Below are 26564 nucleotides of genomic sequence, written 5' to 3' on the forward strand. Positions count from 1 at the left end.
TAAAACGGCGGTCAACATAAAATATAATAAAATACAACAATGTTCAATTTATAAATGTTTTTATTTAATATTCATTTAAATGTTAAATTTATTTAATATGGAATTATGTGAGGTGGTCATAGGTGTGCGTATATCGGGGATTTTACAACGGCTTCAAACGCAGCTCAGCCGATCAGATTTTAGGACCGGAACTATCCGTTTTATAATGAGCCTTTTCCTGTGTAATATGCAATTTGCTGCGAAATTGAAATTTTAAGATTTGTGTTTAGCGATTTAACGTTTTTCATTCGCGTAGCTTTCAAGTTTCTAACATTAAGGCGGTCTTAGTGTAATCGAGCGTCTTTAGAGTTTGCTGAGTTCATAAAGTAAAAAATAAACAGAATAAGCAGAGTACTTTACTGGCTTGTTCCTTTGACGCGCAGCACAGACTACAGAGAGATGATCATGTGTGTAAAGAAGCACACTTTTCCTTCAACTATGGAATCCCCAAAGGGACCGACACTCGGAGCGTCAAGTGCACAACCCAATGGCTAGTTTCTTTGGCCATCAACCACCTCTGTCCTCAGACATGGCCAGTAATGTCCATAGAGCACCACTGAGATTTAAACTCAGCAGTAATGGCCTAGCATGATTGTAACGCTGCACCACCCGAGCACCCCCAGGAAGGCCCTACCTAATCCATGGCTGTGACGTGAATTTCACGTAAGGTAAAATGAGCCTTTTCCTGTGTAATATGCAATTTGCTGCAAAATTTAAATTTTAAGGTTTGTGTTTAGCAATTTAACGTTTTTAATTCGCATAGCTTTCAAGTGCCTCACGTTTAGGCGGTCTTAGCGTCTTTAGAGTTTGCTGAGTTCATAAAGTAAGAAATAAACAGAATAAGCAGAGTACTTTACTGGCTTGTTCCTTTGAGGCACAGCACAGACTACAGAGAGATGATCACGTGTGTAAAGAAGCACACTTTTCCTTCAACTATGGAATCCCCAAAGGGACAAGATGCAGTTAATAAATAAACACATACATCAAACATTATCAGCACACTACACCACAGTGTTACAATAGCAATTCTATTGTAATTTTCATAATTGAGACCATCGCTGGATGTTCTAGGTTTACATTCAACCATTAAGGTAGGCTGTGGTGTGTATTGTAGCTTCCATTTATTCTATAATTTAGTTTATGAGTGTTTTATAAAAATAAAGAAGCTTATAATTCTATTTTCTTTTAAATTGTTCTTAATCATCTAACCAGTTTATTGCTATATAATCATTATATGCTGCTGCTGAAATCCTGGCTTAGTATATTGTGATAACCTCTAGGTTAAACAGATATTGCCATGTGACAAAACATGACATGGCAATATTCCACCTAATGTGTTTAAATTGTTGTGTGCTGTATAGATAACATTTTAGAGCAGACCATGTAACGTTAACATACATTTTTCATATAATCATGTATCGTTACTCATTCAGTTTAAATACTCAACATTGTGTGTACTAAATAAAGAAATAAATCAGCCCAGCTAACAGCCCACATGCCAAGCTCCACAGCACTTTTGTTCGATTAGAATCACAGAAGACAGCTGTGTATGAGTGCTTTCTTGGTTCTGTGACCTGAATTGTTCTGTATATTGATTACGCCAAGCTCTGCACGAGGCCTAACTGTGTGTGTGTATGATTCTGCAGACAAAACATCACATCCAGTGTTTGCATTTATCACAGAGAGTCTCAGTAAGAAAGCAAGGTTCTGTCATGAATTCTCTTCCCTCGTGTCTTGTTTATCATTATTTTTGGAGGATGCTGTTTCTGTCCCCCATCCTGTTTTTAGCACTGAAGTAGGGTTCATGAATTTTAAGATCGACATGATGTTCTGCAGTGCAGTTTTACCATTTTTTTCAGTTGTAGCAAAGGAAAATATACACCGATCAGGCATAACATTAAAACCACCTTCTTGTTTCTACACTCACTGTCCATTTAATCAGCTCCACTTACCATATAGAAGCACTTTGTAGTTGTACTGACTGTAGTCCATCTGTTTCTCTGCATACTTTTTAACCTGCCTTCACCCTGTTCTTCAATGCTCTGGACCCCCACAGGACCACTACAGAGCAGGTATTAATTAGATGGTGGATGATTCTCAGCACTGCAGTGACACTGACATGGTGGTGGTGTGTTAGTGTGCAGCGCTGATGGAGTTTTTAAATACCATGTCCACTCACTGTCCACTCTATTAGACATTTCTACCTAGTTGGTCCATGTTGTAGATGTAAAGTCAGAGACATTTACATTTACATTTTCGGCATTTAGCAGACGCTTTTATCCAAAGCGACTTACATTTCTGTGACTACACAATCTAAGCAACTTAGGGTTAAAGGCCTTGCTCAGGGGCCCAACAGTGGCAACCTGGCAGTTGTGGGGCTTGAACCAGTGACCTTCTTATTACTAGTCCAGTACCTTAACCGCTAGGCTACAACTTCCCTACAACTGCCCTATTCTCATCTATTGCTGCTGTTTGAGTTGGTCATCTTCTAGACCTTCATCAGTGGTCACAGGACGCTGCCCACAGGGTGCTGTTGGCTGGATATTTTTGGTTGGTGGACTATTCTCAGTCCAGCAGTGGCAGTGAGGTGTTTAAAAACTCCAGCAGTGCTGCTGTGTCTGATCCACTCATACCAGCACAACACACATTAACACACCACCACCATGTCAGTGTCACTGCAGTACTGAGAATTATCCACCACTCAAATAATACCTGCTCTGTGGTGGTCCTGTGGGGGTCCTTACCATTGAAGAACATTGTGAAAGCAAGTATGTAGAGAAACAGATGGACTACAGTCAGTACAAAGTGCTTCTATATGGTAAGTGAAGCTGATTAAATGGACAGTAAGTGTAGAAACAAGGAGGTGGTTTTAATGTTATGCCTGATCGGTGCATATTTTCCTTGTTTCAATGTTAGAGTGTATTTTTCATGTCTCTGTTTTTTCTTTTATTGGTAATTTTCACTATTTATATCATATACATTTAGGATTTATATCTGAAAGGCACAGATGTGTCTTCTGACCATTTTTATGTATCTCAGTAAGCAGTTAACCTTGGCACACAGTGGGTGAAATAGACTGGTCATCGCTGACTCATACCCCCGAAGGTGCTTGGCGCCAAAACCTGTGACTTAGAGCTTTAAAGCAGCCATGCGTATCCTGACTCAAATGAAAATCTGTGCTGCATCTCAGTACACAACAATCTGCTTAAATCTTACAAATTTTAATTCCTAATATTTTGTTATTAAGATTTTTTTGCTATGTCCAACACACACACACACAGAGTGTTTTATAATTTCTATAATCTCTGTAACCAAATAGAATAATCTCTTTTGGAATCTTTAATCATACAGTTAACCATTCTTCACAGCTGAAACCTACCCAAAGCACAGAGTGCAAGGTGGGAACACATCCTAGACAAGACACCAGTCCATCACAGGTAATCACACCCTTCTTTTCACTCAATTATTTATACATAGGGGCAATTTACAGAATTAGTATACATATTAGGGCCAGCTGTAGCCTAGTGGTTAAGGTCCTGGACCAGTGATCAGAGGGTCGCTGGTTCAAGCCCCACCACTGCCAGGTTGCTGCTGTTGGGTCCTTGAGCAAGGCCCTTAACCCTCAATTGATCAGACTGTATATTGTAACTGTACTGTAAGTGGCTTTGGATAAAGGCGTCTGCTAAATGCTGAAAATGTAAATGTAAATGTTAATATTGACATGTTTCAAGAGGTGACTGACAGGCCACTGAAAAACAAACCAAACTCTTTGCAGTTAGTGATCAGAAGCTAGGTTTACCGGGAAGCTGTGTGGCACCCACACAGCTTACAAAGCTATATCTATTTGCTCGGCTGCTCCCGTTAGGGGTTGCCAGCGGATCATGATCCACATTGTTGATTTGGCACAGTTTTTACGCCGGATGCCCTTCCTGACACAACCCTCCCTATTTATCCGGGCTTGGGACCGGCACTACAATACACTTGTTTATGCATCCTAGAGCCTAGGTACCTATAGGACAATTCAGTGTCTCCAATTAGCCTGGCTGCATGTTTTTGGACTGTTATTTATTATTAATAAATTATTTTTTATTTACTTATTTATTAATAAGTATTTTTTAATAAATAATTTATAAATAAGTAATTTATTAATTATGTACTTATTTACTTAGTAATAAATTATGTATTATTATTTACTTATTTCTTATTATTACAAAACTACCAGGTGAGGTGAGGTGGGGTTATATATACAGGCAGGATTGTCTATGTCGGAGGCAAGGTGAGGTGGGGTTATATATACAGGCAGGATTGTCTATGTTAGGTGTGAGGTGAGGTGGGGTTATATATACAGGCAGGATTGTCTATGTCGGAGGCAAGGTGAGGTGGGGTTATATATACAGGCAGGATTGTCTATGTTAGGTGTGAGGCGTGGTGGGGTTATATTTACAGGCAGGATTGTCTATGTCGGAGGCAAGGTGAGGTGGGGTTATATATACAGGCAGGATTGTCTATGTCAGAGGCAAGGTGAGGTGGGGTTATATATACAGGCAGGATTGTCTATGTCGGAGGCAAGGTGAGGTGGGGTTATATATACAGGCAGGATTGTCTATGTCACAGGCAAGGTGAGGTGGGGTTATATATACAGGCAGGATTGTCTATGTCGGAGGCAAGGTGAGGTGGGGTTATATATACAGGCAGGATTGTCTATGTCGGAGGCAAGGTGAGGTAGGGTTATATATACAGGCAGGATTGTCTATGTCAGAGGCAAGGTGAGGTGGGGTTATATATACAGGCAGGATTGTCTATGTTAGGTGTGAGGTGAGGTGGGGTTATATTTACAGGCTGGATTGTCTATGTTAGGTGTGAGGTGAGGTGGAGTTATATTTACAGGCTGGATTGTCTATGTTAGGTGTGAGGTGAGGTGGGGTTATATATACAGGCAGGATTGTCTATGTCGGAGGCAAGGTGAGGTGGGGTTATATATACAGGCAGGATTGTCTATGTCAGAGGCAAGGTGAGGTGGGGTTATATATACAGGCAGGATTGTCTATGTCAGAGGCAAGGTGAGGTGGGGTTATATATGCAGGCTGGATTGTCTATGTCGGAGGCGAGGTGAGGTGGGGTTATATATTCAGGCAAGATTGGCTATGTCGGGGGTGAGTTGAGGTGGGGTTATATATACAGGCAGGATTGGCTATGTCGGAGGCAAGGTGAGGTGGGGTTATATATACAGGCAAGATTGTCTATGTCGAAGGCGAGGTGAGGTGGGGTTATATATACAGGCAGGATTGTCTATGTTAGGTGTGAGGTGAGGTGGGGTTATATATACAGGCAGGATTGTCTATGTTACGTGTGAGGCGAGGTGGGGTTATATATACAGGCAGGATTGTCTGTGTTAGGTGTGAGGTGAGGTGGGGTTATATATACAGGCAGGATTGTCTATGTTAGGTGTGAGGCGAGGTGGGGTTATATATACAGGCAGGATTGTCTGTGTTAGGTGTGAGGCGAGGTGGGGTTATATATACAGGCAGGATTGTCTATGTTAGGTGTGAGGCGAGGTGGGGTTATATACACAGGCAGGATTGTCTATGTTAGGTGTGAGGTGAGGTGGGGTTATATATACAGGCAGGATTGTCTATGTTAGGTGTGAGGTGAGGTGGGGTTATATATACAGGCAGGATAGTCTATGTTAGGTGTGAGGTGAGGTGGGGTTATATATACAGGCAGGATTGTCTATGTTAGGTGTGAGGCGAGGTGGGGTTATATACACAGGCAGGATTGTCTATGTTAGGTGTGAGGTGAGGTGGGGTTATATATACAGGCAGGATTGTCTATGTTAGGTGTGAGGTGAGGTGGGGTTATATATACAGGCAGGATAGTCTATGTTAGGTGTGAGGCGAGGTGGGGTTATATATACAGGCAGGATTGTCTATGTTAGGTGTGAGGCGAGGTGGGGTTATATATACAGGCAGGATTGTCTATGTTAGGTGTGAGGCGAGGTGGGGTTATATATACAGGCAGGATTGTCTATGTTAGGTGTGAGGCGAGGTGGGGTTATATATACAGGCAGGATTGTCTATGTTAGGTGTGAGGTGAGGTGGGGTTATATATACAGGCAGGATTGTCTATGTTAGGTGTGAGGTGAGGTGGGGTTATATATACAGGCAGGATTGTCTATGTTAGGTGTGAGGCGAGGTGGGGTTATATATACAGGCAATATTGGCTGTATCGGAGGCAAGGTGAGGTGGGGTTATATATACAGGCAAGCCTGTCTATGTCAGAGGTAAGGCAAGGTGGGATTATATATACAGGCAAGATTAGCTATGTCGGAGGTGAGGCGAGTTGGGATTATATATACAGGCTGGATTGTCTATGTTGGAGGCAAGGTGAGGTGGGGTTATATATAGAGGCAAGATTGGCTATGTTGGAGGTGAGGTGAGGTGGGGTTATATATACAGGCAAGATTGGCTATGTGGGTACTATTCACTAGGTGAAAGGCAGGAAACAATCGTCAGGTTGCCAGTTCATTGCAGAACACACACACACACACACACACACACATCCAGGGCAATTTTAGTAGCTCCAACTGCGTGGAGCAACAGTGCTACTCTCCCGAGTCACTGTGCTGCCTACCTTTTGCTATCACACAAGGCTAATACGAGGGTTCTTCAAAAAGTTTCCACACTTTTTTCCTACCCTTGTGGAGATTCCTCGTATTATACTAGATAAAAAGAAAGGAAACCTGTTCTTACAGTGCAGTTCCATCAACATTTCTTAAATATATTAGTCCTTTTTCTGTCACTTTGTCATTGAGGGGACAGCTGGACTGAGAGATGACAGGACTCTGATTACAATCGATGCTGACACGTTGCCGCTTGGTGATTTAGCTTTAAGGCTTTTGGTGGCTTGTCATCTTCATCTTTTTCTTCTTTCAGAAAATGCCAGACCTGCCATGTACTGTACAAGGCATGCTGGGTAGAATTTAATAAAGTCAGAAGGATAAGGACATAGAGGTACTTAAAATGATAAGAAGACATGAGTGAAGTTCTGTTAGAAATTTCATACATTTCAAAAAGAATTGGCATTAAATGTAGAGTTGGGATAAATACATTATATGGCAACAGTATATGGACCTCCTTTCTAATTAATTAGTTGAGCACTCACTTACTTTCTTAACCGCTTGTCCAATTAGGGTCGCGGGGCGGGGGGTGTTGGAGCCTATCCCAGCTTTTCAATGGGTGCAAGGAACATAGTAACACCCTGGGCAGGGCGCCAGTCCATCGCAGGGCAGACACACATACACACACACCCATTCACCTATAGGGCAATTCAGTGTCTCCAAATAACCTGACTGCATGTTTTTGGACTGTGGGAGGAAACCCACGCAGACACGGGGAGAACATGCAAACTCCACACAGAAAGGACTCGGACCACCCCGCCAGGGGATCGAACCTAGGACCTTCTTGCTGTGAGGCGACAGTGCTACCCACTAAGCCACCATGCCACCCAATTAGTGGAGTAGTTTAGTTTAAATAATTTATATGCCTCCAACTTCGCGGCCACCGTTTGGTGAGGTCCTTTGCTGTTCCCCCATGTAAGCCTGTGCACAAAGCGAGGTCCACAGAGACGTGATTTAACATTGAAGTTTGGTGTGGAGGCATTTTAATGGCCTCCACAGCAGAGCTCTGTTCTCAACCCTTTTAAAATCATCAAAACATCTTTGAAATGGAATGAAATATCCATCGCTGGCCAGACTTTCATGTCATGTCGAAATCAAGTCTCTGACCTCACAGACGCTCTTTTTGAATTAACGGGCACCAATTCCCATTGGATTCCCATGTGGTTGCAACTCCCTCCTAATGCCTAAGGTTCAGGAATGGGAGGTCAGTGAAGCTCATGATCACATATCCAGTATTTTGTTAAATAAAGTCATTTTGTATTTTTGCACCTTTTACTTCTTAGGCACCTTATCTCCATTGCCAATTTTACTGCTTATTCAAATATTGAAAAGTCTTTTTGTATTTTTGCACCTTATTTACCTTTTAGGCTCCATTGCCAATTTTACGCTGCTAATGTACAACATGTCACTACCTCATGAACCATTGTACCATCTATTCACCATCATGTACTAACACTTGTCTTTAGTCCTGTCTTCTAATTACTTGTTTAGATTAGGGATAATTAGGAATATCTTTTGTAGTTATTTATTATAGGATTTTTTGTATTTATTGTTGTACTTACACTGTTTTGTATTTACACTGTTTTGTCTTGCACTGTTTGTACTGTGTTACACCGTGATCCTAGAGGAACGCTGTTTCGTTTTAATATGTACTTGTATGTAGCTGAAATGACAATAAAACCTCTCTGACTCTGACTCTCTCTCTGAAATGACTTTTAGATATGTGAAATCCAAGCATCTTGTTCGCTGATAGGTTTTCATTAGATTGCGAAAGTTGCTGTCTTTATGAGCATTAAAATAATCAGATTACACCCTAGACCTGAGTATAATCAGATTATTATCGTGTTTATAAACACACTGTTTTTTGAATATTCAAGAGCCCAGGATCATTAGTGATTCTTTTTGGATTGACAGAACGAGCACACACATTTTGTCCTGTACTTTTTTTTTTTTCTGGTTACCTATTTCATTTATTATTATTATTATTATTATTATTATTATTATTATTATTATTATTATTATCATGTATATTATTATTATTATTATCATTATTATTAATATTATCATTATCATTATTATTATTATTATTATTATCATGTATATTATTATTATTATCATTATTATTAATATTATCATTATTATTATTATTATTATTATTATCATTTTTATTATTATCATTATTATTATTATTATCATCATTTTTATTATTATTATCATTTTTATTATTATTTATTTATTTATTTTTATCATTTTTAATATTATTTATTTATTTATTCATTTATTTATTTTTTAAACTGCTGCCGGGGACCCAGGTGTCTGAGGTGGGTATACTAACCTGACACAACAGGTTACATTCTTATTCGCCCATGCCCATGCTGGTGGATTTGCACATGAGGCCAGTCTTGCACATGTAGAGTCATGCGCATCTCTACATTCCTCCACTTCTGTACAGGTGCCTACAGAAAGGCATACAGAAAACCCAACCCCCTTTTTGTCCGAGTCTTTTTCACTCAGCAGACTAGTGGCCAATTAGTCTGCTGGGTGGAAAAAGACTTGTCGGCTGGGCGCCCCCTAGCAGGCACAATTTGTCTGCGACAGTAATAGCAGAGCTAAGATTCAAATTCGGAGAGTTCAGGCTGGGTGGACTTACTGTCAGGCTCAGATAAACAGACATTATGTTTCATATGCGAATCACGATTGCTCTCCAGAGGAAACAGCAATAAATGAAGTATTAGGGTGATGTGAAATAATTTAGTCCTAGTGAAAATTAGAGTGTTCCTTTGAAATGTGAGGTTTGTGAAAGCGTCTGTCACAAGTACATCACTTTGTAATTTATTGTCAAGTGCTTTACTTTTTTTAAAATGCACCTCATTTATCCAGGAGACAGATTTCAGATACTACAAGCAGGAAATGTGTCTGGGCTACAAAAAAAAAAAAAAAAGTGATGTTTGTAATTTTTCTTACAGCATGTTTATGTGACATTTAGTCTTTTAATGAAATATGTATATGAATGTAATTGAAATAATAGAAAATACAGGAGCACATTGACATTTTTGAGAAGAGTATTTTGTTAATCTTTGTTTTTTATTGTATTGTGGATGGAAGTGCAAATGTTTCTTGTCAGAAAAATTACTGTTTAATGACCTGACTAGACAGGAAGGTGTGGTTCCATGTGCAGAAGTTTACTTAACAGCAACAGCACCAAGACACACATACACAAATGTAATACATGTACATATATATCATTTTATATATAACATTTATGCCCATATTTGTGCAAACTATATATGAAACCTGTTAGAAATTGGAACAATTTCATATATTGACATATATGTGTGGCCCATAGAAATATGTTTGCTCATGTATGTGTAATACATTTTTTGACATACAGTATATGTAACATATATGTCAAAAATGCTTATTTTGGGCCGCTCAGGTGGCGCAGGGGTAAAATACGCTAGCACACCAGAGGTGGGATTACAAATACATCGTATCGAATCTCAGCTCTGCCATCCAGCTGTCCAGCGCTTAATGACTGTTGTATAAACTATGCTACGGTATGGGAAATCGAAGCCGGTATACCGAATGAACCATCATACCGCCCAGCACTAGTTTCACCTGATTGAATTTTGATCCAGTTTGCTGCTCATATTTTCAAAGCACCTCAAATGAGATGAACTGTTTGATATGACATGGTAAAAGCGACCCACACAGTATGAAAAATGCTTGGAGTGAAAGTATATAGCACTTATAACCAGTAATAACAGAGAGAAGTTTTGTGTTCTTATGTTGTACTTTTATTACATTAAGCCATATTACGCATTTTGTACGTAAGGCTTTTTCGACTCTCCCGAGAAGCTGATTCTCTGCACCCCAAGCTGCATAACCACCACAAGTGAAGTAAATACAGCTAAACAAAGATATATGTGGATGCTTTTAGAGTAGATTTGATGGTTATTTTACACAAATGTTCACACAAAAAACGCTTCTCACGTGAATGCACTAAAGAAAGCAACATCTGGCACTCAGGTGGCACAGCGGGATATTCCTCTAGCACATCAACTCCTCGGTTCGAAACTCGGCGTTGCCACCGGTCAGCTGGGGCACCATCTAGCGGGCATAATTGGCAGTGCCTGCAGGGAGTGATGACCGGACTATGTGGGTGGGGTCTTCAGACGCTGTGTAAGGACCCTGATTGGCAGATAGAGAGGCACCTGTGCAGAATGCATGGGTGAAGAAGGGTTTTGCTAAGTGCTGCGCACGGGTTGGAGGAGGCGTGAGCAGCAATATACCCACCTCGACTGCAATCGGGGGTCCTCCAGCAACGGAAGACAAATTGACTATGCTAAATTGGGAGAAATGGGAGAAAATGCATAAATAAAATAGAAAAATTTTGAACATCTGTAACTAGGGATGTAACGATACACTCTACCCACGATACGATACGATACTGAGTTCACGATACGATTTTTTCCCGATTTTTTTAAACAAAATGAAGTTTCCTTTATTATTATTATTATTTCTCTTTAAAATATAAAATAGAATAATGTATGTGCTTATCTTTTATTTATCTAAATAAAAACCAAAAACAATGCTGCACATTTCCCCTCACATTTCACATTTTGTGTAAAAAAAACAAATGAAATTTTAAAACAAATCCCACATTATATAATAAATAAATAAATAAATAATACAAACAAAGAAAGTAACCTCAAATAAATAAACTAAGGTTTTGCCTGTGCTCCTTCCAAGCTTGGCAAAGTGCTGTAAAGTAAAGTGCTGTAAAGTAAAGTCCTGGCATTACAGTATGGCTAAAGTGCAGGCGCGATGGAATGCAGTATTTAGGCTCCAGTGTGTTAACCAGCAATCGAAATCTCTCATTTTCAACTACTGAAAATGGCCTTATATGTTTGGCCACGAAAATACCAATGCACCTCATGTAAACGCGCTTGTCAGCGTGGTTTGCCCTTTTATGAATGATTTTCGCTTACGCAGTGTGACCGGAGCTTCTCACTGTGGTGCCGGTTTATATGTTTATCATGTTCATTGCGCTATGTGTAGTTCAGTATCCTGTTGTTTTGTCCATTATCTTTTTTCATTTTCGGTCTTGAGGAAACCACACTTCTGATTTGAAAAAGAAGGGGGCATCCTCAAGTTCCACATCTTCACCTGCGGTCGCCTTTTTTCTAGAACTGTGTAGTTCTAGGGTTGCCAAGTCACCACCGCGACCTTTGAATTTTCACCCATTTTGGATAAAGCTCGATTTGGCAACCAGGCGAGGTGGCTGGCGCAAGTGCCCTTCGCTGTTTAAAGTGAATATCGATTCATTTTACTTGAATTATCGATTTAAATAGTGGCAAAAATGCATCGATTTTTAACTGCGTATTGGTGCGTTGTTACATCCCTATCTGTAACACACTTTGTCATAGCATTACTATTCTTTACTTTTGTTGCGCAATGCCCAATGTTGATGATGCGTGCTTGGCTCCCAAAATTGGTGTAAACACAAGCCTGAACCAGAACCAGTTCAAGAACCAGAGTTCTTTTGGTGGAAAAGCACTAAGGGAGAACATAAACTCCACACAGAAAGGACTCGAATAGGGAGTCAAACCCAGGACTTTTTTTCTGTGAGACGACGAGTGCTTTCCACTGCGCCACCATACATTTACATTTACATTTTCAGCATTTAGCAGACACTTTTATCCAAAGCGACTTACAATGAGCAATTGAGGGTTAAGGGCCTTGCTCAGGGACCAACAGTGGCAACTTGGTGGTGGCGGGGCTTGAACCGGCAACCTTCTGTTTACTAGTCCAGTACCTTAACCACTGAGCTATCACTGGCCCGTCTATCACCATACCACCAGCTATCACCATACCACCTGCTCCTTAATTTTTTAATACGATTAGATTTCACAAACTTTCAGTCTGAGGTTAAACCAATAATCTACAAAAACATCTGTCTACCTATCGTCCGCCCCTTTGCTGTAGATGCGGGAAGCAAAAACGAGGTTCAGATAAAGTGCTATGTCGTATCTCTGAAATCGATTTCTGGAATCTGCTTATGATACGCCTGAGGGTCGTCTCAATACATCTGGGCCCGTGCTGGCCTGCCCTACTCATCATTCATGAAGAATTTGACCTCAAGTCATCATCGTTCGCTATGACCTGCCAGAGTTCTGGGCAGAAAAAACTGAAGAAGCTGTACACACTTCAGGACTTTCAGGATAGAAAAAACCATTAGGAGTGAATTTTGCATGACTGCAGAATTTGCACATGCAGTGTTGAGAGCTGCTGTTGTGTGAAGTGGGGATGGCTGGAAAATAAAAGACAGCATGGGTGCTCAGTTTTTGTATGCCATGTTCACACATGCAGCCCAGCCAAAAACAAAATACAACCCCACAAAAGTTGGGACAGCATGGAAAATGCAAATAATAAATAAACACACAGTGTTCCTTAAATTTACTTTGACTTTTATTTCATTGCAGACAGGATGAACCTGAGATATTTCATGTTTTATCTGCTCAACTTCATTTCATTTATTAATAAACATCCATTCCTGCATGTCAGGTCTGCAACACATTCCAAAAAAGTTGGGACAGTAAAGCATTTACCACTTTGTAATGTTGCCATTCCTTTTCACCACACTTAAAAGACGTTTTGGCACCGAGGAGACCAAGTGATTTAATGTTTTAACTTTTATTTTGTCCCATTGTTCCTGCAAACACGTCTTAAGATGTGCAAAAGTACAGGGTCATTGTCGCATTTTTCTTTTCAAAATTCTCCACACATTCTCTATTGGGGACAGGTCAGGACTGCAGGCAGGCCAGTCCAGTACCTGTACCCTCTTCTTCCGCAGCCATGCCTTTGTAATGTGTGCAGCATTGACGTTCCTGGAAAAGATGACGTCTTGAAGGCAGCTCATGTTGCTCTAAGATCTCAATGTACTTTTCTGCATTAATGCTGCCATCACAGAAGTGTAAATGACCTTTGCCAAGGGCACTGACACACCCCATACCATGACAGACTCTGGCTTTTGGACTTGTTGCTGATAACAGTCTGGATGGTTCTTTTCGTTTTTGGTCCGGAGCACACGGCGTCCATTTTTTCCAAAGAAGACCTGGAATGCTGATTCATCTGACCACAATACACATTTCCACTGTGTGATGGTCCATTCTAGATGCCTCAGAGCCCAGAGAAGTCAACGCCGCTTCTGGACATGGTTAACGTAAGGCTTCTTTTTTGCACAGTAAAGTTTTAAGTGGCATTTGTGCATGTAACTCTGTATTGTAGTGCTTGATAAAGGTTTGCCAAAGTAATCCCTCACCCATGTGGTTATATCAGCTATTGTTGAGTGGCGGTTCTTGATGCAGTGTCGTCTGAGGGATCAAAGATCACAGGCATTCAGCTTAAGCTTGCGCTCTTGACCTTTACACACTGAAATTCCTACTGATTCCTTGAATGGTTTAATGATATTATGCACTGTAGAGGGAGAAATATGCAAATCATTTCTAATCTTTCTTTGAGGTACAATATTTCTAAACATTTCAATAATTTTCTCACACATTTGTTGACAAACTGGAGATTCTCTGATCATCTTTGCTCATCAAAGACTCAGCCTTTAGTGGATGCTGCTTTTGTACCAAATCATGATTACAATCACCTGTTTGGAATCACAACATTATGTTTTGCAGGCCTGAAATGAAATGAGCAGACAAAACATGAAATATCTCGGGTTCAAACTGGCTGCAACCAAATAAAAGTCAAAGTAAATGTAAGGAACACTGCATTTTTATTATATTTGCATTTTCAATACTGTCTCAACTTTTTCTGATTTGGGGTTGTAAAACACTCATCAACTTATCAGGGCCACAGTGAAGAAGTATGATCCTTGAATGTGGTTCCAGCAGCAACTGACTGTTTGTCCTGTTAAAATAATTTCTGTATGTATATGAGGTTTGTGTTAGAACCTTTAGACGTCTTTGCACTGTACAGATACTAAAAGACGTTTATTCTTAGAAGCAGCCACTACCATTAGTGCCCTCAATGAAGAAGCACCAGACCATGTAATCGCTGATTATATTACATGACATTATAATGTAATGCATATTATAATAGCTCCTAGTTTTAGCTTGAGCTCACACACCTAATTATACTGTACTATAATATCCGTTTGCTGATCCGTTCGTAAACTGTGATTATATTTAGCACATTTTTCTGTTAGACCAAAATATACTGACTGATGTAACCAGGATGCATTTGGATCAACAGTAAAAGTTTATAGCAGCAGGTGCTTTGCAGGTTTGACAGGGTGAATTATTATAGAACTCAACCAGAAAAAGTGGACGCTTTTATCCAGCACGACTTACATTTGTGACTGTATACAGTTCAAGTGCTTGAGGGTTAAGGCTATTGCTCAAGGGCCCAACAGTGACGGTTTGAGAGTGGTGGGGTTTAAACCAGCGCCCTTAGAATTACTAGTCAAGTACCACTGAGCTACCGGGTGGCACGGTGGCTAAGTGGGTAGCACTGTCGCCTCACAGCAAGAAGGTCCTGGGTTCGATCCACAGGTGGGGTGGTCTGTGTCCTTTCTGTGTGGAGTTTGCATGTTCTCCCTGTGTCCGTGTGGGTTTCCTTCGGGAGCTCCGGTTTCCTCCCAAAGTCCAAAGACATGCGAGTGAGGTGAATTGGAGACACTAAATTGTCCAAGACTGTGTTCTATATAACCTTGTGAACTGATGAACCTTGGGTAATAAGTAACTACCGTTTCTGTCACGAATGTAACCAAAGTGTAAAACATGATGTTAAAATCCTAATAAACAAACAAACCACTGAGCTACCAGTGTCCGGAAATGCTGTTTTCCAGTGTCCAACAATGGCCATGGTCTAGTAATCTCAAGTAAAGTCAATTTTATCTGTGCAGCTCTTTTTACAATGGACATTGTTTCAAAGCAGCTGTACAGAATCCAGGACCAACAGACCGAAAACCCCTATTGAGCAAGCCGAGGGTGACAGTGGCAACTCCCTTAAAATTACAGGATGAAACCTTGAGAGGAACCAGACTCAGCAGGGACCCCCATCCTCCTTGGTTGGCCTGGAGGATAATTTACATCAATAGAATCTAGCAGGAGCAGCATTGTTGGCATGGCAGTCTCAACAACCTCGGGTGGGTATGTGTAGCATAAGACTCCGGCACCCCTAATTGTTACAGAATAACTAAAATGGAGAGTAAGCAGGTAACAAAGTCATGACGTCAGCGCCCACCTCTTCCAACGTCATCAAACCTGAGTGATCGGACAAGAGAGACAGAACGACAGCAACCCGACATCCCTGATCACCACAAGTTTCTATGACCTAGAACCCCCAAGCTCTGCGCCTTTATCTATAGTCCGGGTAAGCAGCTCCGGTCCTAGGGGTCAGAGATCAGGCGTAGCCAGAAGCCAACACGCAGCGCCAGCAAATCCAACAAACATGAGAGCACCTGTCTGCCCGGACCCCCAGGACCGGAGCCACTTACCCCTAGTTTGGAAAGACAAATCAAGCCTGAGTTAATAAATATGTTTTCAATCTAGACTTGAACATTGAGACTGTGTCTGAATCCCGAACAAAGGCAGAAAGATTAGGTTGCCAGATCAAGCCACACAACTGCCCTTTACCCTCTCTATTTCCTCGGCTGCTCCCGTAAGGGGTCGCCTGCAGATCGTGATCCACATTGTTGATTTGGCACAGTTTATACGCCGGATGCCCCTCCTGACACAACCCTCCCTATTTATCTGGGCTTGGGACCGGCACTACAATACACTGGTTTATGCAGTTTATTAGCGGCTAGGTACCTATAGGACAATTCAGTGTCTCCAATTAGCCTGGCTGCATGTTTTTGGACTGTGGGAGGAAACCAGAGCTCCCAGAGGAAACCCACACAGACACAGGAGAACATGCAAACTCCACACAGAAAGGACCGCCCCACCTGGGGATCGAACCCAGGACCTTCTTGCTGTGAGGCGACAGTGCTACCGACTTAGCCACCGTGCCGCCAACTGCCCTTTACCCTCAGCTGTTAAAAATTGTATTCAGTCGTAATTGTAAGTCGCTCTGTGCGTAAACTCTAAATAATGTTGTCTTTTCACCCTTCTGTAGGATTTTGTGTAATATGTTGCAGCCACATGACTGGCAGATGACCGAATAATTACGAGGGATATTCAAAAAGTTTCCGCACTTTTATATTCTGGTTGTAAATGATGAGGGTGGGAGGAGTAGTAATTGGTCGTGTCTGAGAGATTGAGATAGAGCTTATGGTATGGATTTAGCGCCATCTGATTTTCACCTTTTTGGACACTCAAAGAAGCTTTAAGGGGAAGAAGATTTTTATGTGATGATGATGTGAAAGCAGTGATGCGTCAGTGGCTACACGCTCAACCAAAATCATTTTTTTTCAATTTTTCTCCCCCTTTAGCGCATCCAATTGTTCAATTTGCATCGTGCTTCCTCTCTGTCTATGCCGAACCCTGCCCTGACCGAGGAGATCGAAGCTAACCCATATCCCCTCCGAAACATGGGCAGCAGCCGGATGCATTTTTGCCACCCACACATTGATGTGTAGCGCCACCTAGCGTTGCATGCGGAGAGACACACCCTAAGGGCACTCTTCCTCATCTCTGTGCAGGCGCCTCTAATCAGCCGGCAGAGGTCGTAATCGCATTCTGACAGAGAGAGACCCACATCCGGTTCTTTGTCCCGCCCCCCAACTGAGCAACCGGCCAATCGTTGCCCATACAGCCACTCAGCCTCGAACCGGTAAGGCAGAGCTGGATTCGATACGATGTACTCAGAATCCAGCTCTGGTTGCAGCGTGTCTTTTTACCGCTGCGCCACCTGAGCGGCCCAAAACCATTTTTTGCTGATGGCATTAAAAAAGTTGGTACGACACTGGGACTATGTACAAAAGTGATGTCATTTGTTTTGGAAATTCTTAATAAATAGAGTATTAAAAAGTGCGGAAACTTTTTGAAGATCGCTTGTACATAAATGAGTAAATGTACAGGTATTCCTAATAAAGTGGCTAGTGAGTGTATAGTGAAAAGCCTTCCCAGAATAATAGATGCCTGTACCTCTGCAATGATGGACCAGCTATGCAGTAATGACCTGCCTCAATGCCTGCTGTTCCGGACACAATCGGCCTCACACTAGTGCCTGCTGACTCTGAAAACTTCAATTCCCAGGAGTCAGCGGGTGGCCACGAGGCAACTCTGTTTGATCAAGCAGTGCAGAGGAAGTCACGTTACCAGCATACTGACCAGTCTCACCTGAGTTTAATTTAGGAAGGTGCATTTACACCGATGAGGCATAACATTATGACCACCTTCCTAATATTGTGTTGGTTTCCCTTTTGCTGCCAAAACAGCCCTGCAACTGTGATCCACTGTGTATTCTGACACCTTTCTATCAGAACCAGCATTAACTTCTTCAGCAATTTGAGCTACAGTAGCTCGTCTGTTGGATCAATGAGCCTTGGCTGCCCATGACCCTGTCGCCGGTTTACCACTGTTCCTTCCTTGGACTGCTTTTGATAGATACTGAACATTGCAGACCGGGAACACCCCACAAGAGCTGCAGTTTTGGAGATGCTCTGACCCAGTCGTCTAGCCATCACAATTTGGCCCTCGTCAAACTCGATTAAATCCTTACGCTTGCCCATTTTTCCTGATTCTAACAACTTTGAGAATAAAATGTTCACTTGCTGCATAATAATATCTTACCTACTAACAGGTGCCGTGATGAAGAGATAATCAGTGTTATTCACTTCACCTGTCAGTGGTGAACCAGCGACAGGGTAAACCAGCAACAGGGTCATGGGTGGCCAAGGCTCACTGATGCACGTGGGGAGTGAAGGCTGGCCCATGTGGTCCGATTCAACAGACGAGCTACTGTAGCTCAAATTGCTGAAAAAGGATGCACTATGGGAAGAAGGCAAGCCGGCGGAGGCAGTGTGATGCTTTGGGCAATGTTCTGCTTGGAAACCTTGGGTCCTGCCATCCATGTGGATGTTACTTTGACACGTAACCCCCTACCTAAGCATTATTGCAGGCCATATACACCCTTTCATGGAAACAGTATTCCCTGATGGCTATGGCCTCTTTCAGCAGGATAATGCACCCCGCCACAAAGCAAAAATGGTTCAGGAATGGTTTGAGGAGCACAACGACAAGTTTGAGGTGTTGACTTGGCCTCCAAATTCCCCAGATCTCAATCCAGTTGAGCATCTGTGGGGTGTGCTGGACAAACAAGTCCGATCCATGGAGGCGCCACCTTACAACTTACAGTAGTTAAAGGATACCACAGCACACCTTCAGGGGTCTAGTGGAGTCCATGCTTTGACGGGTCAGGGCTGTTTTTGCAGCAAAAGGGGGACCAACACAATATTAGGAAGGGGGTCATAATGTTATGCCTCATTGAGAGTCTAAAACGCTTAATGTGACTTCATGTATTAAAAGAACACCAGAGGAACACTAAACCTCTCTTAATTATTACTGCTCATAAGTCCTCTCCACTAATGAAATTCCTCGCTCGTTGTTTTAGTACAATAAGTCACGTTAAGCTTTGTGCACCAGCACACTCCAAAGGAAATAATGGCACAGCCAGAGCAAAAGCTTTTGTACCGCTTCTCATGTAAATGCACCTGTACTGGACTCGCTAAGGATTATGGTATTCCAAGATCAAGCATCTCCACGATTAAGAAGCATAAGGAAACAATAAAGAATAAAGAACAGTTGTATTTCCGTGTTTTATATATAATATTTGTGTTATTTTCACTGTATAAGTGTCAAAATCAGTCTAAACATTATGCAGTTCCATGGGACCATGGAACACATTAACAGATTTCCCATACATCCTTATGGGGAAAAATACCTTGAAACTTGATGCCTTTTAAACTTGATGATAGTCCCAGAACCAATAGATGCCAATTGACGTTTCAAGGTACTGTATACTGGTATGCTGTGTTATTTTAAGTTAGGCAAATACAGTAAGTTGTTGTGTGAGTTTAGAGCTCAGTCTAGTGTGCGAGAAACTGTGAATGATTGTTTGACTATAATAAGTCCAGAGGTTTGACTTTTTTCACCCTGGGGTATTGTATTGTAGGGTAGTAATGGGTGCAAATAGCCTCCTGCAGAAAAATAGCATCTGTAAGTGAGTCATTGTATCCACAACTCCAGCTCTACCACTAAGCCCTGCTACTTCGAAGAAGGTTTTCTGTCTGAAACACTGAGCTTATTGTTTGGTCTACACTTGTGACAATGACCTACATTAATATGAAATACAGTGGTACCTTGTAACTCGACGTCCCCTAAACTCAAAATCTTTATAACTCGGCACCCTTCATTAAGAAATTTGTACCCTTAAACTCGATGTTTCCCTTTAACTCAACGTGTGTGAGCGGTGCAGTAAAACGTCATCAAAGTGCGAATATGAGACGAATCTGCATTTGTGTGGAATAACCAACCGTCAAATCAACTGTGAAAGCTCCACATTTCCTCCTGTTTCACTTTTAAACTTAACTTTAGCAGATGCTTTTATCCAGAGCAACTTACTGTATAAACAATTTAGGGTTAAGGGCCTTGCTCAGGGGCCCAACAGTGGCAACCTGGCAATTGATGCCAATTGACATTTCAAGGTACCACTGTATACTGCTATGCTGTGTTATTTTAAGTTAGGCGATGACTGTAAGCTCTAGTGTGCGAGAAACTGTGAATGATTGTTTGACTATAATAAGCCCAGAGGTTTGACTTTTTTCACCCTAGGGTATTGTATTGTAGGGTAGTAATGGGTGCAAATAGCCTCCTGCAGAAAAATAGCATCTGTACGTGAGTCATTGTATCCACAACTCCAGCTCTACCACTAAGCCCTGCTGCTTTGAAGAAGGATTTCTGTCTGAAACGCCGAGCTGTGATTAAGCCTCAGTAAATTCTGCAGGTTCCTGGGCTTCCGACAGGCTCTTTCAATCCATCACGCTTCCTGTACCTCTGTCTTTCCTGTTTTTTTTTCTCCTGTCACTGAGCTGTGAACCTGTACTGTACAGTTCCTTTTGACTAAGCATGGCTCATTCTCCAGTCTGGCAGGTGGTAGAAGAGGAATTAAAGTCTAAAACTAAAATAAAGAGCTAAAAATCAACGTCAGGACTGGAAAGACAGGAGTGAAAGAATATGCCTTTGTTGTTGATGTTTGCAGCACACGAGAGCGCCGTGACTAGACGTGTGCGTCAGCATGAATCGCAAAATGGTAAACTGGCATAAACGAGGCCTCTCCATTCTCACCCAATAGACAGGAGCACATAGAGACAGATGGTAGAGGGTGGAATGATGTCACATCACAGATGAAGACTGCCACACGAGTAACCTGTGCTCTTATTACGGTGTTACAGAATGATCACAAACTCGACAGCGATCTGTGAAACTCAGGAGCAGTTTTTTACCCTGATTAAATCCATAACAGTGCCAAAAGCTCATAAAGGATGCCAGTGATTAGTTTAGATATGCACTAACCCCTTATAACAGTAGGTAAAAGGCTACACAAATGTACCCGTTCACTCACTCACGCCTCATTTAGAGGCAGTTTAAAGCAGCCGGTCCACCTGCTTGGAGCTGGTGAAGGAAACCAACAACAGCTTAAGGAGAAAGTGTGAAACCTGCAGAACTCCATACAGACATTAACTAGGGGCAAGGATCGGTCCCGGGTTAGGACCCACATGTGCCGCTTTCACTTTACCAGCTGTGTCACCATGCTTCCAGATTTTTCAACCTATTGTAATTAGTATTGTTATCCAACAGTATATACTTCTTGTTCTTTTATTTATTTGTTATTAATCTGATGGATTTTTGACCACTAACTCATCTCACATCGACTCGCTGTCAAGTGTGTTTTACACTGAATAAATCTAAAACAGTGCCAAAAGCTCAGAAAGTAGGCCAGTAATGAGTTTACTTATGCACCAACCTATTTTGACTGAAAACGGTAACCCCTAACACTTGTTCTGGTGTCTCACCCAAACATAGAGGTACACAGTTGTGTCTGATGAATGCCCAGGCAAGTCAGTAGCACTGCTGAGATTGGAACTCAGAACTCAAGTATATGATACCACTGTGCCACCCATAACATTGATTTTTCGACCTATACTAATTAGTGATTGTTCCATGCACAATGGATATTGTTTGTCTGACAGTGTATTTTTCTTCTTCTTTCTTCTATTATTATTATTCTTCCTATTTTTATTATTTCCTTTTCTTTTTTTCTGCCGGATTTCTGGATCTGTTAGCAATTACCCTGTTAGCATAGCAAATGACTAAGAACAACCTATCAACCACCTAGCAACACCATAGCACCTAGCAAGACCAGTTAGCAACCACAAAACATCCACAAATCACCTTGGCAACAACATCCAGGCAGTGCTTTTGATTTGTTGGTGTCCTGAGACATAGTAGTTCAGTTGCTTTATCTCATTTCACTTCAAAAAAGTTACTCCAGTAAAAGGGCTTATTTACACACTTCCTCCAATAGAACTCAAGAGCTCAGGTATACGAGAGTGCTGTGCCACCCATAACAGTGATATTTCTAATTATACTAATTAGTGATTGTGTCATGCACACTATTGTTGTGATGTTGTTATCCAACAGTGTATTTTTGTTCTTCTTCTATTACTATTATTATTTTATTTTTTGACGGCTAACTCGCCCCACAGTTTTTGAGATATCGACACAGAACTCCAAAATTAGCAACCACCTCCTATATCCTACTACTCTCCTTGCAACCACCTAGTAACAGCTAAGCAACCTCTTAGTTATTAACCTGTGAGCTTAGCAAATGACTTAAATGTGTTGTTGGTGTCTTAAAACATAAATAGTTCAGTTGCTTTATCTCATTTTACTCCAGAAAGTTACTCCAGTAAAAGGGCTTATTTACGTACTACCTCAAAATGAACTCAAGAGCTGTAAGACTGTGCCACCCATAACAGTGATTTTTCGACCTCTACTAATTAGTGATTGTGCAATGCACAATGGCTATTGTTATCTGACAGTGTTTTTTTCTTCTTTTTCTTCAAACAACCTAGCAACCACCTAGCAACACAAGTTAGCAACCACAAAACATCCACCATTCACCTTGGAAATGAGATTTGTATAAACAACATCCAGGCAGTGCTTTTGTTTTGTTGGTATCCTGAGGCATAAGTAGTTCAGTTGCTTTATCTTATTTCACTTCAAATAGTTACTCCAGTAAAAGGGCTTATTTACGCGCTACCTCCAATAGAACTCAAGAGCTCAAGTATACGAGAGTGCTGTGATTTTTCTACCTATACTACTTAGTGATTGTGTCATGCACACTATTGTTGTTGTTATTCAGCAGTGTATTTTTGTTCTTCTTCTATTATTATTATTATTATTTTATTTTTTGACTCCTAACTCGTCCAAGTTTTTGAGATATTGACACAGAACTCCAAAATTAGCAACCACCTCCTAAATCCTACTAGCAACCACCTAGTAACAGCTAAGCAACCTATTAGCAATTAACCTGTGAGCTTAGCAAATGACTAAAATGTGTTGTTGGTGTCCTATAACATAAATATTTCAGTTGCTTTATCTCATTTTACTCCAGAAAGTTACTCCAGTAAAAGGGCTTATTTACGTACTACCTCAAAAAGAACTCAAGAGCTGTAAGACTGTGCCACCCATAACAGTGATTTTTCGACCTATACTAATTAGTGATTGTGCAGTGCACAATGGCTATTGTTATCTGACAGAGTATTTTTCTTCTTCTACTATTATTATTATTTCATTTTATTTTTTCTGCTGGATTTCTGACCGGTAACTTGTCTTGCAGTTTTTGAGATAGACAGAACTCCAGAATTACCCGCCTTTTAACCACCTAGTAACAGCTAAGCAACTGACTAAAAACAAGCTAGCAACCACCTAGCAAGACTATATCACCTATAAAGACCAGTTAGAAGCCACACAACATTCACAAATCACCCTGGAATTGAGCAGTACTTTTGTTTTGTTGGTGTCCTGAAGCATAATTAGTTCAGTTCAGAAAGCTACTCCAATAAAGGGGCTTATTTATGCACTACATCCAGAAGAGGTAGGTATTTTTTCTGCTGAACACTTTACCGCTAACTCGTCCCACAGTTTTTGAGATATCGACAAAGAACTCCAAAATTAGCAACCACCTCCTATATTCTACTACCCGCCTTGCAACCACCTAGTAACAGCTAAACAACCTCTTAGCAACTAACCTGTTATCATAGCAAATGACTAAATACAACCTAGCAACCACCTAGCAACACCAGTTGGCAACCACACAACATCCACAAATCACTTCGGAAATGAGATTTTTATTAACAACTTCTAAGCAGTACTTTTGTTTTGTTGGTGTCCTAAAGCATAATTAGTTCAGGTGCTGTATCTCATTTCACTCTATAAAGCTACTCCAGTAAAGGGGCTTATTTATACACTACCTCCAGAGGTTCGTACTTACAAATCCACACACATGTAGTTAATCCTCGCAATGTTTGATTAGACTTGCAGTCTTGTCAGTTTTTTCACGGCACTATTTCTGCAGTTGTGCCAGTCGTATGAATGTGCTTTTGCTTACATGCAGTGTAGCAATGAATAATGATGAAAAGATCACACATTTTCTGACTAGTATTTCATGATCTGGACAGGACAAAGCATTTGTATGCAGTGCAACATTGTATTGGACCAAGAGTTAACAAATGACCACAACGTTTCTACTGAAAAGCATTACTTTTCCGTAGTTTTTTAAATATGACCTTGGGCATTACCATGTAATGTTTTATTTTATTTACTTATTTATTAGGATTTTAACATCATGTTTTACACACATTGGTTATATACATGACAGAAACTGTAGTAACTCGTTCCACAAGATCAATGTCAAACACAGTCATGGACAATTTTGTATCTATAATTAACCTGACTGCATGTCTTTGGACTGTGGGAGGAAACTGGAGTTCCCAGAGGAAACCCATGCAGACACAGGGAGAACATGCAAACTCCACACAGAAAGGATCATGTAATGTAACTATAACAGCTGTCACTCTTATAAAGGTTTTTCAGAAATCTCAGACTACAGTGCGTTGAGACTGTAAGATCAGGCACTAATATTGGTTCTGAAGGGCCTGGCTCAGCTGGGTCAATGGCAGGACTCTGAAGGCCACTGGAGTTCCTTACACCATGTACATTAAGCCATGTCTTCATGGACCTTGAATTGTACATAAGGTATAAGTCACAGAGGGCAGTTGTAGCCTAGCGGTTAAGGTACTGGACTAGTAATTGAAAGGTCACTGATTCAAGCCCCACTACTGCCCTTAACCCTCAATTGCTTAGACAATATATTGTCACAGTACTGTAAGTCACTTTGATTAAAAGCATCTGCTAAATGCCAAAAATGTAAATGTAAATATAGGAAAATAAAGAGGGCAATCCCTAAACTGTTGAAAACATATGCATGTCCTAGTGGTTTGTTTATTTATTAAGATTTTAATGTCATGTTTTATACACTTTGGTTACATTCATGACAGGACAGGTAGTTACTGGTTACACAAGAGTCTTTAATGTCAAGAGTCATGGACAATTTTGTATCTCCAGTTCACCTCACTTGCATGTCTTTGGACTGTGAGAGGAAACCCACACAGACATGGGGAGAACATGCAAACAACACAGAAAGGACCCAGACCGTTTAACCTGGGATTCGATCCCAAGACCTTCTTGCTGTGAGGCAACAGTGCTACCCACTGAGTTAACATGCTTCCCTGAGGTCCTAGAGGACTAATTGATAACAGTAAAGTATCTTCCTAAATTGATATACATTTTCATATAAATGCACTGCATAAATATTGCATTCCAGCAGTTGTATTTGCAGTAAACATATTTCTATATGACTTTTAAAAGTTATACTGACATGGCAGGGGAACTATACTGACAGCTGCTGAGATCTGTAGCCTTAAGCAGTGATGTTTTCATGAAGAGAGGATTATTAGATCAGAACATCACTGGTCACCTTGAGTCCCGACACATCATTCAATAAGGGAATGTCATTATCAAACTACTAACTGCTGAGGGTGAGAACTGATTTCATTATGGATTTTTTTGCTGTTCACACAGGTACAGTGGGGACTAAGAGTGGCTATAGATTGGAGACTATAGAGGGCATGCACGCTTGCAGAGGTGTTGGAAAACATTTATTCATAATAACAATAGACAAGACAGGGTACACCAGAAAAGACACACTAACACATGGACTTTGCTAAATGCTAACTGCTAATGCTAATCCAAACACATGAAACATGACCCTAAATTATCTTAAACCTTAAGCTACGCTAACACACATGCTCATACTAAACATGAAACAAGACAAGAGCTGCGTCCGAAATCGCATACTTACAGAGTACGTACTAGATTCAAGGAAGTACGCACCGCTCGGCCGGTGAAGAAGTACGCGCTTTTAGTACAGAAGTGTGCAGTATGCACGCAACACCCCGTACTACGTCCGCCATCTTACCAACGTCAAGTGATGACATGGGGATGTGATGATGTAATATCACCATAGTTACCGACCGCGCGCTCATTACAAGCCCCACTCGCCAAAATTTGGATATTTATCGTGTTTTTGTGCTAATCATAACGTTATTTAGGGTTGTACGCAATAAGAACATTTTTATTTTGTTTATCTTACTTACACTTGTAAACAGAGGACCAGTGGCGGCTTCTGCCAAATTTCTCAGGGGGGGCAATTGTTGCGATGATGGCCAAGGTGACCCGTTCAATGGGTAAATTAAAGATTAAAT

The 26564-nt window shown here is 41.0% G+C and overlaps 1 protein-coding gene across 2 annotated transcripts in view; it reads left to right on the plus strand.

Annotated features, from left to right (window-relative positions):
- The window catches only part of zgc:171482 (zinc finger protein), a 174652-nt gene that overhangs the window by 17198 nt on the left and 130890 nt on the right, over window positions 1-26564 (plus strand). The window contains exon 2 of one of the 2 annotated variants that reach the window (XM_062995190.1): window positions 3408-3476. The exons of the other annotated variant lie outside the window; for it this stretch is intronic. The gene's annotated coding sequence lies outside the window, so the exon portion shown is untranslated. The remainder of the gene's footprint in view (window positions 1-3407; window positions 3477-26564) is intronic. 2 annotated transcript variants of the gene reach the window in all.

The sequence above is a fragment of the Trichomycterus rosablanca genome, chromosome 5, assembly GCF_030014385.1.
Source record: "Trichomycterus rosablanca isolate fTriRos1 chromosome 5, fTriRos1.hap1, whole genome shotgun sequence".
NCBI lineage: Eukaryota > Metazoa > Chordata > Actinopteri > Siluriformes > Trichomycteridae > Trichomycterus > Trichomycterus rosablanca.